Below are 13,523 nucleotides of genomic sequence, written 5' to 3'. Positions count from 1 at the left end.
TCAGCTACTGAGCCCTGTTGATTCTTTCCTCTGTCGTGTGTGTCCCTTCTCCATTCCTGCTGCCGCCATCCTAGTCCTGGGCTTAATCATCCCACAGACTGTCACAGCTGGAAGGGACCTGAGATTCCATCTAGTCCAGGGGTTCTCAATTTTATTTGTGTCATGACCCTTTTGGTCATCTGCTGAAGCCTAGAGACCCTTTCTCGGAGTAAGGCTTTTGCATGCATAAAATAAAAATACATAGGATCAGTAAACAAAGCAATTATATTCGAATACAGTTATCAAAATATTTTTTAAAAAACAAAGTCACAGGGGCAGCTAGGTGGTACAGTGAATACAGAACTGACCCTGGAGTCAGGAGGACTTGAGTTCAAATGTGACACTTGACAGCTACTAGCTGTTTGACCTTGGGTAAATCACTTAACCCCAGTTGCCTTGCCTTCCCCCCTCCAAAAAGCAGAAACAAAAACAAAGTCATAGACCCCACATTAAGAACTCCTGTTCTAGTTCAATTCTCTCTCCTCCCTTCTCCTCCCTTCTCCCTTCTCCTCTCTTCTCTTCTCTTCTCTTCTCTTCTCTTCTCTTCTCTTCTCTTCTCTTCTCTGTGTTCCTGTCTCTCTCTCTTTCTCTCTCTCTCTCACTCTGTCTCTTTCTCTGTGTCTGTCTGTCTGTCTGTCTCAGACAGGGTCTGAGGTCAGAGGGTCTGGACATCTGATTTCTTTAATCCAGGGAACTCCCTAGGTGAGGAAACTCCCTCTACCAATGCAGATGTGCCACAATGGTTTTCCACTTACAGTTAGCTGGGTTCACTGAGAGGTTAAGTGAATTGCCTGAGGCAGTACAGTCAGTATGAGTCAGAGGTAAGATCTGACCCCAGGTCTTCCCCTGTCTCTGAGGCCTACTCTATCCATTACACCAAACTGCCCCTTTCTTGCCCTCTCATTTTAAAAACGAGGCAACTGAGCTCCAGAAACAGGAAGTAATATGCCCAAGGAAACATAGAGGTAACGATAGTAATAATCGCTAACATTAATGTAGCACCTTAAGGTCTGCAAAACACTTTACATTCATTATCTCATCTGATCTTCACAAAAATTCTAGCATCCCCTTTAAGTTGGGGGAACTAAGGTTGAGATAAGTTAAGTGACTTGCCTAGGGTCACACAACTAGTAAGTGTCTGAGAAAGAATTTGAACTCAGATCTTTATAACTCTAACCATGACATCCACCTTTGGGCAGCTAGGTGACACAGTGGATAGAGAGTACTGGGTTTGGAATCAGGAAGGCTCATCTTCTTGAATTCAAATCCAGCCTCAGACTAGCTGTGTGACCCTGGGCAAGTCACTTCATCCTGTTTGCCTCAGTTTCCTCATCTGTAAAATGAGCTAGACAAGGAAATGGCAAACCAGTCCAGTATCTTTGCCAAGAAAACTCTAAATGGGATCATGAAAAGTCAGACACCTGGAAACAACTCAACAACACAGCATTCACTCTGCTAAATCAATTCTTTCCAACCCTCTCACTTTAAAGAGTCAGCTGAGGTTCAGAGAAGGGAGGGACTTTCCCAAGGATACAGAGGTAATAAGTAACAGAGGATTCATTTAAATTATTCCTGGATTCATTCATGCCCCACATCAGTCATGCAGATCATACACTAGCCAGCATATTTCTCAGGCCGGTTCTCACTGACTCCACTTTCTACCCCCTCTCTAGTCAATCCTGCAAGTAATAATAACTTACATTTAAAGGAGTGTGAGGTGGTGAATAAGACGCTAAGCTCAGAGTCAAGATGACCTAGTCTAAATTCTGACACATACTGAACCCTGAGCAAAACACTGCCTCCAGGTAACTTTCTAAGACTAAATTGTAGCTAGATGGTGCAGTAGATAAAGGACTGGGCCCTGCAGTCAGGAAGACCTGAGTTCAAATCCATTCTCAGACACTTATTAGCTCTTTGACCTAGGGAAAGTCACTTGTCTGCCTCAGTTTCCTCATCTTTAAAATGAGGACAATAATAGCACCCACTTCCCAGGTTGGTGTGAAAATAACTTGGTTGTAAAGCACTTTGCAAACCTTAAAGCATTTTATAAATACCAATTATTATCGTTATCATTAGTCTTCCCCCTCAGGATTCCCCCACTTTCCTACCTCCTTTTCAGGGTTACCTCCCCCGTTAGATTGTAAACTCATTGGGAGCAGGAAATATCTTTTTATTAACTGTACCCCTAGCACTTAGCACAACAGAAGGCACATCATAGGCACTAAATGTTGATTGGATTGGACTGGTTATTATTATAAACTGCAGAATAGGTATAGATCTGCATTGGGAGAAGAAAGTCCTCACCTGCAATTTCCTTTATTGCCAAAATCATTAAAATTTCATCTATTTATAGGTAAGGAAACCAAGATTCAGAAATATAAAGTGAATTGTCCAGCATTATATAGTTAAGTAAGGAGAAGAGAATAAACATTTATTAAGCACCATGCTAAAACTCTTAAGAGACCCTGGGCAAGTCGCTTAACCTCTGCCTTAGTTTCTTCAACTGTAAAATGGAGATAATAACGGCATGTACCTCCCAGGGTTGTTGCAAGAATCAAATGAGATAATAATTGCGAAGTACTTAGCACAATTTCTAGCACTGGAAAGGCACTTAATAAAGACAGTATTCCCTTCCCTTTCTCCATCACTATTAAACCTCTTTGGGTATCATACAAATATACTGCATGAATCGGCAATTCTAGAACCAACCTTTTCTTATATGTCCATATTTTACTGGATCTGTGATTTCATTCATTGGAAATAATTTCTCTAATGGTGTCAGTTGTAATCCCTCAGCCTTTACCACTCTTGTTCTCCACCTACCCAATGTAATGGAGACCTTCTATTGGCCTTTCCCATGGATACCTGTGCATCACGGGGACTGTCCATCTGTTATTCCTTACTCTTGCTAGATGACTGACCCACCTACTTTTCCAATCATACATTTTCCAGGATGTCCTTTTTGTCATTTCTTGTAGGTAAGTTAATGTTTTTATCTACTACAGTCTACTTACCACCAATCTCCATTGTTGTCACCCACATTGAAAAGGTGGGACTAATGCTCCCCATTACACACACACAGACACACACACACACACACATCCCATCAGATTGCTGTGACAAATGAAAACTCTGAGAGTAATTAATAATCAATTTATTAATTAGACTGGCCAACAATCAATAAATTGAAGATCAGTGGTTTCTCTGGGTAACCAAAGACCCTAAGGAGGATCATGAAATGCCTTAAATCCCTCCTGAAAGAGAATTCCTCCTGACAGGTGAAAATCAACCCTGATTGGTGGACATTTAATGAAGAGGTGGGCTAAAAGTCTTGAGTTCCTGCTACTGGGAATGTGGCTTGATCATGAGACTCAGCAGCCTCAAGGAATCTGGACAGGGGAACCCATTTCTATCAGGACTTCTCTGGCTAATGAGCTGGGTTTCCCTAAACTCTAATGGAGGGGACCAAAGACATGGGGGTTCCTCCCCCAGGCAAAAGGCTTACCCAAAATGAATTCTGTTTATACTCTAAACAGAAATTAAGTCTATCTGTTGGGTGGGATCTGGCCCAATGAGTATGTGCCTTGATGACTAGGAGTAAGTCTCATTTCTCAGCCTTGCCCTTCAGAGATTGACTGACCTTTTAAATAAATAGAACAAGAAAACTATACACTATGACTGTTGTTGTTTGTTGTTTAGTACTTTCAGTTGTGTCTCTAGGGGGATGTGGTTGCAGTGGTGGGTCTTAAGTCAGGAAGACTCATCTTCTTGAGGTCAAATCTGGCCAGTCACTTCACCCTGTTTGCCTTAGTTTTCTCATCTGTAAAATGTTGTTATTGTTGTGTTCGTCCTTCGTTGCCAAAGAAGCCCACGCCATCAGAGAAATGATGACATGACTTGCACTTGACTTTGTTTTGAGTGAGGGAGGGCTGAGCGGATCACCAGCCTCACTTCTCCTCCAGAGCCATCTGAATCCAGTGACCAGATATTTATTAAGATGATTGGAGATGGCCCAGGATGCACTGGGAGACCTTGGCCCCTTTAGGCCAAGGGCTATTGGGTACTCACTTAGGGTGAGGGAACGTCCATTCATTGAATAGGCTGCCCCTTTAAAGAGGCAAAGAAAAATAACTAAATCAGGCTGGGAGGGAAACAGCAACAGTTACTATTGATAATCACTCTTAAAATGAGCTGGGGAAGAAAAGGGCATACCATTGCAATATCTTTGCCAAGAAAACCCTAAATGGGGGTCACAGAGTCAGACCCAACTGAAACCATTTGAACAACAAACTTCCTGACCTGAGGCAGCTAGCTGCCCATACTCTGACTACAACAATATTAAACAGGAAGATAACCAAAGTTGGACGTTGTGTAACTGCAACAACCAAGGCTGATTTAGGAAAAAGCTGAGAAAATGCACCTTCCTTCACTTCAGAGGCGGAAGGTGTGTGGGTTAGGGAAAGGGGAGAGGACTGACTATGGGTGTGGAATAGTGCACATGCTGTCATATAGCGTGTGTGTTAATTGAATTCGCTGAACTTTTTTCTTTTTCTAGGTAAAAAGAGGGGGAAATATATTCGGAAATGAATGAAATGTAAGAAATAAAAATAAAAATAAAAATACTTGCATTACCTGTATCCCAGGAGTGTTTTGAAGAAAGCTTTTTGTGAAGTGCCATATTGATATGAATAACTTTATTAGTGATTTTAAAAAACCCAATAAAACATTGAAGTACACAGTGTGGTAGAAAGCCAGCAGGATAACCTGGGTTCAAGTCCTGCCTCTGACACGTATTGGTTGTGTGACCCTGGGAATCTCTCTTAACTTCTCAGTGCCTTAAGCAACATTCTAAGGATATAAATTGCAGAAGATGATAACCTGGCACTGGTTATGTATAGGAAGTTCAATATACTAGTGGGGCAGCATCATAGTACACAGAGTGCTGGAGCTGGAGTTAGGAAGACTTGTCTTTCTGAGTTCAAATCTGGCCTAAGACACTTACTAGCTGTGTGACCCTGGGCAAGTCACTTAACCCTGTTTGCCTCAGGTTCCTCATCTGTAAAATGAGCTAGAGAAGGAGATAGCAAACCACTCCAGTATCTCTTCCAAGAAAACCCCAAATGGGGTGACGGTCAGACACAACTGAAAACAACTCAACTATATGTTAGTGACATCAAAGGCTCAATCCCTGTTCCTCTCCTAATAATAAGAGTCCTTTCACATAATTGTCTCATTTTGTAATGACAACATCCTTATGAGCTTGGTATGGTGAGCAGGGCTGGTTTTATGAAGATAAAGCAGAAGAGACTTCTGCCTAGCTACAGTGATGGAGGCAGATAACCCTTCCTTTCCATGGGGTTCTTCTCCACCAGCTCAGCTCTAATAGGAGGCTTTCTACGATGAAAAGTTTTTCAGTTAGTATGCAAATTCCTCCAGCAGTAAGTGAGTCTGGAACTCTGGAACAACTAATTAGGAGCAAATTTGGAAGGAGGACCAGAAAAAAATAAAACCAGAGCACCCAGAACTTGGGGAGAGTATAGGGAGAGTGGGACATATATGGCTGTGGCTGAGTAAATATAAAAGGGACCACAAGACAGTATGGTGTAGTAGAAAATTGGCAAGGGATTTGGAAGTAGAGAGAACTGTTCAAATCCTCTATCTGTTCATTTCTAGTTATGTGACCATTAGTAAATTACTTTGACTCTCTGGGCCTCAGTTTTCCTCACCTGTAAAACTGGAACAATACAATCGTGGTTATAAGTTTCTCATGAAAAATATACATGTTATACTTTGTAAACGGCAAAGTGTCACATGCATGTAAATTATTATGAGAACATTGGACCTCTGAGAACATTGGATTACAGTAGATGAAAGAGAGGCTGAGACAGAGAGAGACAGAGACAGAAACAGAGAAAGACAAAGAGAGACAACCACAGGGAGAGAGGAGAAGACAAACTTTTATTACATAGTTTTTCTAAGGGCAGGCCCTGAGGCCCTCGATCAGACTGACTCATGCCCTGGGAGAGGTAGGGTAGGGCAGGTGGGAGATTTTAACCCCCATTTGACAAATGAATCACTTAGGGCTAGCCCTGGGGTCACAGTACTTAAATCATAGTCATAGAATACCCTCTTTAGGAGTTGGGTGATTAAGGGAAGAAAGAAGAGACCAGGTATATTAGAAGGTCCCACTCGTTTCTGGAATCGAATTACTGCTCAGATTGGGTTTCAGTGAAAAGTCTAATTTTTAATGTGGAGACTCTAGTCCTAGTCCAATGCATTTTCTACCTACGGGACCAAGTGGGAATGAGAAATCAAACAACAAAATATTTAATTAGGATAGAATGCAAAGTGATTAATAGAGAAACGTCAAGCAATGGAATTATTCTTGCCCCACTATATTCAACTTCAATAGATTCATGAAGTGGTGGGGGAAGGAATCATAGGGAACAACTCTCCAGAAAACCCCCAATCCAAGGCGGGGAAGGGATTTGCATGCCATCTGCCTTACACTTTTGCTAAAACATTCTTCCTGCCTGGACGCGTACAACTAACTCTGCAGTCCAGAGACCCTCCTACTGGTGAGCTCTACTCACTCTGCATCGTCTCCCTGTCAGAACTTGAACTCTTGCTGTTCCTGCTGTCATATTTCCATGTCATTCGCTAAAACTGCCACTTCATCACCACTGCTGTGGCTGCCTTGGGGAGCACTGTCATTTTCTGGAGTGATACTCCTAGGGATTGTTGACCTGAAAACTTAGTTAAAGAAAAGCTAACAGGCTAAATGCATAGATTTTATGATTTAATTAATTAATTAATCAATTCCCTATTAAAGAAAACAGTAACATAATGCATTATGGAGCCAGAAAAATATTCTGGCTACCCACTACAGAAATTTTCTGGCTTATATACATTTTACCATGAGAAAGGAACTCTCTTAGTTAAACAAATCATAAATTTAGTAAGACAAGACAATTAACAAAGTAGTGTCAATTGAGTTTTATGATCCCAAGCTGTGTGAAACTCCTTTTTGTAGCCTATCTCTGAGACAAAAGTTAAGGAGAAAATCCCAACACTCTGATGACAGATATCTTGTCCTAAACAGGCCTTTGAAGTTGTGGTATCTTAACAGAGTTGACAAAGCTGAAGTTACAACCCAGGCCTTATCACCAACATGCCAGATGAATGGTCTGGTAAGGAAGTCCCATTTGCTTGACATCAAAAGGCATTCTCTGAGTTTAACAAAGGAGATTATTAGGTCCAGCCTCTTCTTAATTCAAACTTTGGCCCTTATTAAAGTCTAAAATTTATATTAAATATTATCAGGATCCAGGCCTTGGCTAGATGTTAGACCATCTTTGGCTCTATTATTTCTCTCCTAGCCTCTACCCCATCACCCTGCTCAGACAGTCACGGGACTTATTGTCCCTGCCTTCATCACAGGAAAGTCATAACCCTAAAACTAAGCTGAGCTATTTTGGTCGATGTGATCTCATTGTCAACAGACACTCCCTCCAACAATGAGAAACGCAATCTGTCCATGCCCTGTTATCCCAAGAGACTTTAAGTGCTGGAAGGGAAAAGCCTTCCTCTACTTTTTTTTTTTTTTGACATTTCATGGAGCTTGTGGACTGGCCATTGGTTATCCCTCACTCTTAGCACTTGGTCCACCCACCTTTTCTGATCAGGCATCTTCCTTATGACACCTTTTCCCCTACTTCTCTTACATAATCCTTCTCTTTCACACACTGGCTTCTCTATTACCCTTTGGATGACATCACACCTTTAGTTTCTCTGAAACCGTGGTATTCCATGACTCACAACAACATCTCAATCATTAGAAGGTTGATGATGTCAAAAGGATGGGCACTTGCTTCAGGAAGAAATTTAGCATCATTAAAAGCAGTGGACAATTTCCTAAAGTCAATCTAGACTACACTACATCTTCTGTTTAATTCAGCTCCATATGTTGTCCATTTAAGTATATATCATAACTAGCCAAAGTAGAAGTGAATTCCTTTTTGTTTTTTCCCCACCCTAAGATGAAGGTAGAACCTTGTCCCCTTAGCACACACACAAGGAATCAGTATATAATCAATCAACAAGCACTTTTTAAGTGCTTACTATATGCCAGGCACTATGCTAGGTGATATAGTTTCAAAGAAAAATGAAATAGTCCCTACCCTCAAAGAACTTACATTCTAGTGGGCAGACAACTTTCACGGATAGAGGCATATACAAAACCCATACAAGGTAACTTTGGAGAGGAAAGTGCTAGCTGTTGGGATCAATAAAGGCCTCATTCTGATTAAGTTACTTGAGCTGAGTTTGAAAAGGAAAACAGGGATTTTGCCAAAAGGCAAAGGTGAAGAGGGAAGCATTCCAGTGATGCCCTCAGAATCAACGTAGAGGGACAGAGAAGGGAAGCAGAGGGACGTGGGAGGTACCACAAGAAGATCAATATGGATGAACTATAGAATTCCTGGAATGAAATAATGACTATCGAGGTTAGAAAGATAGGATGGGGTCAGGTTATAAAGAGCTTGAAATGACAAAGGTTAGGAAGCCCCTGGAGTTTATAGAGAGTTGGGGGAATGGAAGGGAGCAAGATGATTGGACCCACTCCAATCCTTTTCTTCAATTCCCATCATTCTTCCCCTACCCACCACTGTTGTTAAGTTGTTGCTTTTTTCAGTAGTGTCCAACTTTTCGTGACCCCATTTGAGATTTTCTTGGTAGAGAAAATACTGGAGTGGTTTGCCATTTCCTTCTCCATCTCATTTTACAGATGAGGAAAATGAGGCAAACAGGATTAAGTGTTTGAGATCATATTTGAACTCAGGGAAAGGACTCTTCCTGACTCCAGGCTCAGCCCTCTATCCACTGTGCCACCGAACTGCTCTACCCAACGCTACACTTGTGTAATAGGACTTGGGGTCAGAAAGACCTGGGTTTGAATCCCACCTCAGATACTCGCTAGTTATATAACCCTTGATAAGTCACTTACCTTGTGGGGCCTCAGTTTACTCATCTATAAAATGAGGGGGCTAGACTTGATGAAGAAGGAACAAATATTTATAAAGCACCTCAGCACTTTCCAAATATCTCATTTGATCAGCCCTGTGAGATTAGTGCTATTATTACCCCAATTTTATAGCTGAGGAAACTGAGAATGACTTCTCGGGTTCCTTTTAACTCAATCTAGGATGCGATTCTCCTATGATTTCCAATCACCCTGGCACTCAGGCATGCTAATGGTCCTGAGGCCCTTATAAAACCTCTAAGAAAGCACAAGAAACACTGAAAGGAAGAGGGGGCCCCCTGTTGGCAAATCCTCTGAATGATGCATGTCATTCTTAGCTAAAAACTGTGGTTGACTCACGGAGGCCTACGCATTAACAATAATAGCTAACATCTATGTAGTATTTACTATGTGCCAGGCACTGTGCTAAGTGCTTTACAATTACTCTCTCATCTGATCCGTATAGTTAGGAAAGGCTCTTTTGGGTCATTTCATTGCTCTAGGGGCCTCAGCTGTCATTTGTAAAATAGTTAAAGAAAACAAACTAATATTTCTTCCAGTTCTACATCATCTGCATGGATGGGATGGGAAGTAGGAATCCCTAAGGGTTTTCCCTTTCCCTAGCTTGCTGTGGAGGAATGGAAAGATTCCTGCACCAGGAATCTAGATCTTGGTTCAAATCCTGACTGGCTGGGCATATTACCTCTTTGAGCTTCAATTTCCTCATCTGCAAAATGGGAAAAATCATGCTTCTACCTACCTCACAGGGTTGTCAGCATCGAATGAAACGATGTGCATGAAGTACTTTGTAAACATTATAGTCCCAGTTAAATAGAAATTATTCTTATTTATGTGACTTCCTCCACAGATAAAGATAAAGAACCACAGAACCACATATACGGAGAAGAGAAGTTTCTTTTCTATTGCAGCCCCTCGCCCCACTTCCCACCCATGGTTATCATGCCCCTCTCTTGGGAGTCCTTCCCATGGGACAGGTGGTCCCAATCCCAGAATGGCCTGGACACCCAGGACACTCTGCAAGCTTGAAATCAGTGCTCAGCCATCTGAGGCATCAGAAGCAAAGGCAGCTCAGTGCTCTGCTCAGGGCCTTCCCTGGGGGGTCACTATCTAATTTTGCCCCTCTTTTCCAAGACACAGTCCAAGAACCTTCTTCTGTTATAACGCAATGGAAAAATGCCCAGACAGAATAGGAGAAATGAAATTCAAATCCTGGTTTCCCCACTGGCTATCTGTGTGTCCTTGGAAAGATCAATTCTTCCTGAGCCAGTTTTCTCATCTGTAAAATAAGAGGGATTTGGACTAGTTGACGGGCAAGATCCCTCCCAAACTGGATGTCTATAATCCTATGGCCTCCATTTCCATGTACAACAGTGGTCATATTTTAACCATATCCAAATCCCTCCCCTTACCCTTTCTTTAACATCCTGCTTTCTAGATCAATCAAACTTATTTCACATGTCAGAATTCCTAGTTAAATAATGAGTAAGAATAAAGGTTGGAAGGGGAAGTTCTTGAAAGCAAGGGTATAGTTTTCTGGGTCTTAGTGTCTTCAGGCTGAAAATGAAGGAGCTGGTTTCTAAGGTCTCTTCCAGTTCTAGCATCAGGATTCCATACATAAATGGGGAAATGAAGAGCCTCCTCTCAATTTAAAAGGGAGCTTTGGAGGAAACTGTGCTCACAGTTTTTTGTAATCTACTTACCTCTTTTGCCTCATTCATTAGAAAGAACTGAGGAAAAAAGTCACAGCAAAACCATAATAAATATGCATATGAATCCTTTTTTCTGTCTTAGGCCTCGGGGGGGTCCAACATGCAAAATGGAATTATTGAATCAAGGTTATGAACAATTTAGTATCTTTTCTTACATAATGCCTTATTGTTTTCCAAAATGGTTAGACCAATTCACAGTTTGACCTGCAGTGAATTAGCATGTCTTATAATCAATCAATAAACATTTATCAATGGCTTACTACTTGCCAGGCACTGTGCTACGTTCTGGGGTACAAAAGGAGGCCTCAAGGAGATTACAATCTAATTGGGGAGACAACGTGTAAACAAATATGTGTGTGTATACATATGTGTATATGCATCAAGTTATATTACATACAGAATAAGCAGTGGGAAGGCACTAGGATTTTCTTCCTATAGTCCCTCCAACAGCAAATTTTCCCATCTTTTACCATTTTTGTCAATATGAGGGATGTGAGGTATCTCAAAATTGAGATATTGTAAAAAACTTGAGATGTCTCAAAATGGTGTTTAATTTGCATTTCTTTGGTTATTAGAGATCCTGTCATTTTTTCTAAACAGTTATTGATGGTTTATATTTATTCTTTTGAAAATGGTACATATTCATTGGGTATTCAGTGGGGAATGGGTTCCTAGTTTCTTAGACTGTTTCAATTTTCCATTAATTTTAGATGTCATACTTTCATCCAAAAAGTTTAATGCAAAGATTAGGGGGGTGAGGAATCCATACCTTCTCTTCTATTTCTAATTGCATTAATTTTATGCTGCAAAAGCTTTTAAGTTTTGATAAGTGAAATAGTCTTTGTTTTTATTTTATAATTCCTATCTCATTTCTAGCTACAGATTCTTTCACTAACCACAACTATGAAATATACAGCTTTATATTCCACTTAACATTTTTGAGTGACATTTTATATTTGGATAGTTCATTGTCATTTGAAATTTACTGTGGTATGTTTTGATTTTTTTAAATTATATTTTTATCTCATTAAATATTTCCCAATTACATTTTTAAAAAATATAACACTCATTTGAAAAAATATTGAGTTCCAAATTCTCTGCCTATCAGCCCTTCCACCACATCCTGAGAAAGCAAGCCAATATATTAATTATACATGTGAAGTTATGCAAAACACAATTTTATATTAACCATGTTGGGGAAAAAAAAAGCAAGAAAAATAAAGTGAAAAAAGTATGCTTCAATCTGGACTTGAGAGTTCATCAGTTCTCTCCCTAGAAGTGGACAGCATTTTTCATTATGGGTCCTTTGGGGTTGTCTTGATCAGAGTAGCTGTCATTCACAGTTGATCATCATACAACTGTTACTGTGTACAAAGTCGTTCTACTCACTTCACTTTGCATCAGTGCATAGAAGTCTTCCCAGGTTTCACTGAAACCATTCCTCTCATTATTTCTTACAGCATAATAGTATTCCATCTCAATCACAACTTGTACAACCAATCCCCAATTGATAGGTATCACCTCAATTTCCAGTTCTTTGGAAAAGCTGTTAAAAATACTTTTGAATTATAGGTCCCTTTCCCTTTTCTTTGATCTCTGGGATACAGAACAAAGAGTGCTATTGCTGGGTCAAAGGGTATGCATTTGGGCATAGTTCCAAATTGTTCTCCAGCATGGTTGGAACAGCGCACTGTCATATTTTGTAAGACAATCTAAACTGCTTGTCTGACAAAATGTTTCCTGGTTTTCCTCAACAGTTCTTGTTGAATAAAGTCTTTCCCCAGTAATTTGTGTTCTTGGACTTACTGATATACTGTGTGCATTTACTTCTAGGTCTTGCTTATTCAGTCTATTCCAATTATTGACCTTTCTGTCTTCTTAATCAGTCCTAATTTTGATACACTGATTTGTAATATAATTTGAGATCTTATAAAGCTAGACCACCTTCATGCCAATTTTTTAAAATTTCCCTTATTTGTTCCCCTGTGGGAGTTTTCTCATTTTTGGCTAATTCTACAAAATATCTCCTTGGTAATTTGGTAGCTCAGTGGTTCAGTGGATGGATAGAGCACTGGGCATACAATCTGTGGTCATATCCTGCCTTACTAGCAATGTGACATTTAGCAAGGCACTTACTCCATTTGCTTCAGTTTCCTTATCTGTAAGACGGAGATGATAATAATGATCCTACCTCCCAGGGCTGTTGTGAGGATCAAATGAAGTAATTGTAAAATACTTAGCACAGTCCATGATACATGACATACAGTAACTGCTATATAAATGTTAGTACTAGCAGCTGCAGCAGAGTTTAATAAAGGTGCCTGGCATATACATAGCACACACTTAATAAGTGTTTCCTTTCTTTAGTTCACAGAGGGTTTGGGATAGCTTTAAAGATATGAAGATACAGAGGGGTAGCTAGAAGGTGCAGTGGAATCAGGAAGACCAGAGTTCAAATCTGGCTTCATTTACTAGTTGTGTGACCCTGGACAAGTCACTGTACCCTATTTGCCTCAGTTCCCTCATCTGTCAAAATGAGCTGGAGAAGGAAATGGCAAACTACTTTGGCATTTTTGCCATGAAAATCACAAATTGGGTCATGAAGAATTAGAGACAACTGAAATGACTGAACAATGAATACTCAATATCCCTTCAGGGATAGTCATCCCTACCCAGGCATGTATACAGCATTTTGAGGTTTGCATTTTACACAAATTAATTCAACTGAACCTCAC

The sequence above is a fragment of the Notamacropus eugenii genome, chromosome 2 (genome assembly GCF_028372415.1).
Source record: "Notamacropus eugenii isolate mMacEug1 chromosome 2, mMacEug1.pri_v2, whole genome shotgun sequence".
NCBI lineage: Eukaryota > Metazoa > Chordata > Mammalia > Diprotodontia > Macropodidae > Notamacropus > Notamacropus eugenii.
This window is presented reverse-complemented; position numbering follows the sequence as displayed.